The 6878-nt window shown below is 37.2% G+C and overlaps 1 long non-coding RNA gene across 1 annotated transcript; it reads left to right on the top strand.

The window, feature by feature from the left end:
* The first annotated feature begins 3390 nt into the window (after window positions 1–3390).
* On the top strand, window positions 3391–4904 carry LOC107769314 (uncharacterized). The gene is made up of 2 exons (XR_001644364.2): window positions 3391–3932; window positions 4676–4904. It is a non-coding gene; the product is annotated as an uncharacterized LOC107769314 (long non-coding RNA).
* The last annotated feature ends 1974 nt before the right edge of the window (window positions 4905–6878 follow it).

Genomic DNA, 6878 nt, shown 5'->3' with positions numbered 1-6878 from the left:
TGAACTACGTCCGACTTGATTCAGAAAGGATATGTAGGCAGCCTTACCCTGGGTTCGGTCCCATCAGAACAAAAAATCCATATTCCCAATACTCCAAAAGTGGGGCAGAAGTTTGTTTTATTTCACGGTTTTTTCTGTAAAAATGATTCCAAAAGTTGTAATTCAGTTCAAGGTTCATTTCGCCTTTTTATCTTTCACGAACTTCTGATCGATGTTTTTTAAGAATGATTGAAGTCCCCATGCCAAAGGCATTGGATAACATCCCTCATACAGTATCTTAGTAAAAAAAAAAGAAATGAGAGAGTCTTATCAGTGAAAACCCGTACGGGCACTATAAGGCGATAGTGAGCAGAGAAATGAGAGTCTTATAACCGAGATGGGCACCATAAGGTGACAGCTAGTAGAGAAATGAGAGAGGTTAGTTAGCGAAAACCTGCAATGGGCGCTACTAGCCGAATAAGAGTCTTTGATTCTCCGGCATGAGCACAACCAAGACAAATTCAGGATGAACATTTGCGGCGGATTTTGAGAATTAGACAGCTCAGACATATCAAGCATCCAGTCCAAAATGCATGTCATGATTCATTAAAGTCGGCACATAACTCCAGATAGGTTTCCGTATTCCTTTTCCCGAAAGGGACACCTTTTGTTTAAGCACAGTTCTTTTTCGCTTCCAATTATTATTCTGTTTTTACCCATAATTTTACTTTGAGTCCCCTTCGGTCTAATCCTGCATCAAAATCGAAGCAAAGAAAGGGTTGCAAAACTGGCTACAGCTTCCCCGTAATGTGGAGCACAATTTGGGGCATATATGGAATTGACGAAGGCACGAATCCATCTCTGATCTCATTCAATAAAACAAACAAAGTATGTAAAAAAGAGCTGAAAATGTCGCCTAAGCAAGACCTGCTTTATGAGAAAAGTTGATGAGCACTACGGACACAAACTGATACTGGGGTAAGACAACTGAGTTTGATTTTAGAGAAAAATGCATTGCCTTAGAGACAAGGGTAGTGGTACCATGGACATCTGGGTATGAAACAGTTGGGGGCAATATTGTGAAGCCAAGGTCTCTAGAAAATGATACAGAGCGGCATAACATCTCGGTACCACGCTGACAGAATCGGTTCTTCGACAGCAGTGGTCGTGAATCAAGCTACTCAGGGCATCAAGGCCACAAACCAACCACCACTTTAAAAACTCACAAGTTTTTCTTTGTTTAAAGCAGGAACAAAGGAGTGCAGAATGTCGGTCCTAAGTGAAAGAATGTCACCAAACGTAAGATCCTTAAAATCTCCATTTTTCTTTTATTTTCAGCATGCATCACTATTATTCACACCTCCTATTTCTGAAGCTTAACTCAGGTAGAACCGTTTCGCCTAGGGGGATCCAGTTCATAGTTTCCAGGTAGAAGTACTCTTCACTCAGGGTGTTTTCTGAAGCTTAACTTAGGTAGAACCGTTTCGCCTAGGGGGATCTAGCTCATAGTTTCCGGGTAGAAGTACTCTTCACTCAGGGTGTTTTACGTAGCTTAACCCAGGTAGAACCATTTCTCCTATGGGGATTCAGCTCATAGTTTCCGGGTAGAAGTACTCTTCACTCAGGGTGTTTTCTGAAGCTTAACTCAGGTAGAACCGTTTCACCTAGGGGGATCCAGCTCATAGTTTCCGAGTAGAAGTACTCTTCACTCAGGGTGTTTTACGTAGCTTAACCCAGGTAGAACCATTTCTCCTATAGGGATTCAGCTCATAGTTTCCGGGTAGAAGTACTCTTCGCTTAGGGTGTTTTTTGAAGCTTAACTTAGGTAGAACCGTTTCGCCTAGGGGGATCCAGCTCATAGTTTCCAGGTAGAAGTACTCTTCACTCAGGGTGTTTTACGTAGTTTAACCCAGGTAGAACCATTTCTCCTATGGGGATTCAGCTCATAGTTTCCGGGTAGAAGTACTCTTCGCTCAGGGTATTTTACGTAGCTTAACCCAGGTAGAACCGTTTCGCCTAAGGGGATCTAGTTCGTAGTTCCGGGTAGAAGTAATCTTCGCTCAAGTTGTTTAAATACAATTTAACTCAGATCGAACCGTTTCGCCTAGAGGGATTCAACACTTTATCGATAATACATGGTTCTAACACCCGATTCTATTTCCTTCCAGTAAGAGAGGGTACCAGCCTATGATTACATTTCCTTTCAGTTGCACAAGGAACCGATCCCTGGTTAAACTATCCTTCGTTACCAAATTTTATCTCTTTCAGCTAGTTTAAACTACTGTTTCTATATGCCTTTTCAATAAATTAGATAATTTACAAATTTCTCTAATAACTCACAGAATTTTCCTAGTGCTAGACTGGGGCAGAAATTTTTTGTTCGTTTTTGTTTGTCTTTGATGGCTTTGCAGGCTCTACCGTATAGCACAAGTGACGATTAAAACTTGCAGTTTCAGTTTCTCATCTGAAGAAAGAAATCCTTCGATCACAAGATAGTCGGAGTTTAGCTTTGATAATGTGTCAGCAGCCCAGCTTCTCAAGATTCATCTTCTCAGATTCTGATCCAGAAAGCAAGCCATCGAGATTGAGTCATAATCTTTTCTTCAAAAAAATTAAGATCCAATCTAAGGTCAACACAAATGAGAAGGTCAAGAATCAAGATTTGACTCTAGAAGACACGTGGATAGGAATTTTTGTACTCTTAGTTTACAGACAAATGTAGTGCTCTTCTCTTTTTCTTTTGATGTAAGAAGCAGTAACGGTAAGAGTAATAGCAACAGCAGCAACAACATCAGTCTTAACTCCAGTGTCTGGTAGTCCCACTTACCAAATTTTCTCAGAACTACACTGACCTGATTCCTTTATAGCCAAGGATATATAGGCAACCTTAGAAGCAAGGTTCGGTCACCACCTTTTTCAAAATGCTTCCACTAGAGTGAATGTGAGCAAAAAATTATCCATGACATTTATTTGTCTTTGCACGAAAACTCTTCATGTTCTCGAGCAAAGAGGGGCAGCTGTAAATGCCTAATTTTTGTATATATATATATATATATATATATATATATATATATATATATATATATATATATATAAAATTATAGAAACAAAGTAAAGAAAATCTTTAAAAAGGCTTGTAAATGCCTAATTTTTGCCTTATATATATATAATATGTATGTGTGTGTGTGTGTGTGTTTGTTCTTATTTGTGTATGTATAGGTTTTAAGAGTTGAGTAATGGTTTGATAAATGGGGTAGGGTTTGGGCTAGTGTAATTTAATTAAAATTGTGCCAAAATTGGCCCAAAATTTGAGCCCAAAGAGCCCAAACCCGGTCCAAAAGGGGGCTGCCAAGAAGAGCTTAAAACGACGTAGTTTTGTCTTGAAACTACGTCGTTTTGGTTAAGTGACAAGATTCAATCTCATCCACCCATCTTGATTTAATCCAACGGTCCTAGTTTGATCTTCATCCTAGGTATTTAAAGCCTAAAATCCCCAAAAAATTTCCCCATTTCCCCCTTATTTCCTCTCTCTTCTTTCCCTCTCCTTCTTCTCTCTTCTCTCTCTCTTCACTCTCTCTACGCCGCCCCAGCTCCACCCACTGCCGCCTGCCGGAAATAGCCGCCGCCGGCGGACCACCTCCAAATTCACACCACGTAATCTCCACAACTTCCTCTTTCTATATCTCCAAACCAAATCCTAAAAAAATCCCTCAAACTCCGTGAATCTTAGATCTAGGAAACTTTTCCGTCACTTTTTTGCCCAAATTCTTGATGCTCCAACCACTGCCACCCCAAAATACCTACATCAATGGATAGAGCTCCTCAAAACCTAGCTATTGATGTCAATTCTATCCCAAAAATCCGGCGACCAAAATCCGGCCTAATTCCGGCGACCTCCCGGAACACCCTCTTTGGCATACCACCATTTTTTCGGCCTTTTGATGTGTAAAATGGTAAAATACTATTCTTTTTCATGGCTGATTTTTTTACTTTTTATTTTTAATTTTCAGATTTTTTTTTATTAATTATTTTAGCATTAGTTTTTGAAGTTTGAAATGTTAAATTTTCTGTTTTTGCACTTGTTGAAGTAGTAAAATGGTTTTTTATTGATAAAAGTGAGGTAATGAAAAATACTTAAGAGTATATGGTATTTGGTTGTTTGTTTACTGCTTCAAGACTCTTTGAGTACAACACTCAAAAGTCAAATTGTTTGGTAAGAAAATGTAGACCTTTGGACATTATTTGAATAAAGTCTATCTTTGAATAGTGGAGAACAGATTTTGTTTGAAATACTTGACAAAATTTGAACTAGAAAGTCTTGATTTTTCAATTTAAGAGCAGATTTTGTAGAAAAATCTGTCAAAAAGAATGATTTTTAATTTTTTGAAATAGCTGGTTGTTTGATATATAGAGGGGACTCCATCACACTTCCAGGCGACATTTTTTATAATTTCTTTGTCACAAAAACAAAAAAAAAAATCAGCAGTTGAACACATGAAAAATAAGCTGAAATGGTGAGCTTTGGGAGTGAATCTTAGAGTGAAAACTTTTAAAAAAGTATAAGTCTTCTTTAGAGTTCGTTTCTGGGTTCCATCTCTAAGTTTTCGGGTTGTTTTAACACGGATTTGATGCTGGTTTTGCTGCTGGTTTTATGCTACTTTAGTTGCTGAACTACTGTTTATTCTTTTGCTACCAGGTAATCCTTTAAGACTCGTAATGTATGTATTTTCAGCAATGGGAACAACTTGAACATGTTGCACCATTTAAATGTGTTTGATGTGATGAATAGTTTGACAACAAAAGAGCTTGTATGTTATTGTTATGTATCAAGCATGTGATAATGTGAATATAGTCCTTTATAATACTTGAATATTGAGTTGTAAGTTTTTGAATGTGATATGTAAGTTGTTTATGGATTTTTTAAACATGTTTTCAAGCTATTATATCCGAGTAACAATGCTAAGTATGCCATGAATGACTTTAGGTGTATAACACATAGCATGAGTTCGTTTTAGTTGCTGAAATTTCACTGCCAACATATGCTTCTAGAAATGCTGTGATAATATCTTTGTGAATCTGGCCATTTTGCCGGATTTGCAAAAATGGCTATTTTTGTAAAGTGGGCGTTTATACAATTGTGACTATGTAGTTAATGGTCATGAACTCAAACTAAGTAAAGAGCTAAGATTGTATCAACTTTGGGCCTTATTAAATCAAAGATAAAAGTTGGCTCATTTACCTTTAAACAACAAAATTACCCCTTTTCTTCTATATAGCATTGGGCCAATTGAAATTCATTTCTTGGCCCATTTTAATAATAAATTCCAGCAGCCCAAAAGCTCCATACAAGCTGACCCATTTTTTTTAACAAGAAGTTGGCTCATTTCTTTTAAAATAGATAAAGTTGGTCCAACATTTATTTGCATAATTTTTCCCAACTATAAAGCTCGAAAAAATAATAATAATATCAGATTTTTCTACTATTTTAATTAACTAGTTTCCCTTTAATTAATTTAAATGTTAGGCAAATAGTAGGTGCGCTTTAACTTCACGGACTCACTTGTGTAGCATGACGCTTAACTTTTAATAAGTTAATTCATCAATTTCATGTCATATTCAATAGTTTTAATTAATTTATAAATCTTTTGTCATAATCACGGATTCGCTTGCGTAGCGTGGTAGTGACATTTAATAAATTTTCTAAAAATAGAGGGTTAGTGTTTCCTCCAACACAATTGAAGCAATTTTTCAAAAGTAAATAACGTGCTAACAATCGTCTGTCATGACTGCGGATTCGCTTGCGTAGCGCCGTTATGACTAAATAATAAATTTCGTCGATCACGCATTCGCTTGCGTAGTGTGGTTATGACATCTTATTATTCAAAAATATTCTTTAATTTTTTCTAATAATCAAGAGATAAAAGAGGATAGGTAAAACATGAAAATAATATAAATCACAGTTTGTCCAAAATTAATTCAAGCCAAGTTTAAGTCAATAAAGCGACCATGCTAGAACCACGAGACTCGGGGAATGGCTTATACCTTCTCCCCGGTCAACAAAATTCCTTACCCGAACTTTGTTTTTACGGACCGAATAAAATAGAGTCAAACCTTCCTTTGACTAGGTATCCAAATAAATGGTGACTTGGAACACTGAAAAAATCAATTCTAAGTGGCGACTCTGAACAATAAAATAATCCCTATTCAACTTTTGTCACTTTAATTGGAAAACTCTTTGGCCCATACACATATTATTATTAGTTTGAGGGGTAGAAAAGGAGGTGTGATAGGGATTACAAGTTGGTTGATGCAAATGGCATGAGAATCGGCCCTATAAATGACAAGTTTTTAAAGAAGTATTATCCTTGAAGTTGCAAAGCTCCTTGACGCATGAGCCTAAATTGCATGTTGCTACACTCCTGGACCGCATGAGTCTAAATTGTGTACGGCCCTCACACAAAAAAAGAGTCTGCTAGGTTGAAAACTTCGAAAGAGGCGGCCTAGGGAAAAGTTAGGATATTAAAAAAAAATCACCTAGTCTGAACTACGGTATGACCTGATCCTCTTCACTGAGGTACGTAGGCAGCTTAGAGTTTCATTCTAAGTTCAGCTACATAAGTTTAAAAGATACATATTGCCCCAATTATTGTTCGAATGAAGTACGAAGGAATGCAAGATCAAACTGAAATATCATCCTCCTGTTGAACTTTGATCTCATTTGATTTAAAGGGGAAACCCTCCATGGTAAATTGATATCTCCAATGGGATGATTTTAGGAGGATGTCAAGTATTTGCATTGAAGTTCAGGGATTTTCTATGTCTTCAGGTTCGCCAAACCTTCAAGTTTGTTGGTCTCCAAGTCCGCCCTCTGCCTTAATAAAGGGAAGAGAAGAGAGGCG

The sequence above is a fragment of the Nicotiana tabacum genome, chromosome 7 (genome assembly GCF_000715075.1).
Source record: "Nicotiana tabacum cultivar K326 chromosome 7, ASM71507v2, whole genome shotgun sequence".
NCBI classification, from domain to species: Eukaryota; Viridiplantae; Streptophyta; class Magnoliopsida; order Solanales; family Solanaceae; genus Nicotiana; species Nicotiana tabacum.
This window is presented reverse-complemented; position numbering and strand designations above follow the sequence as displayed.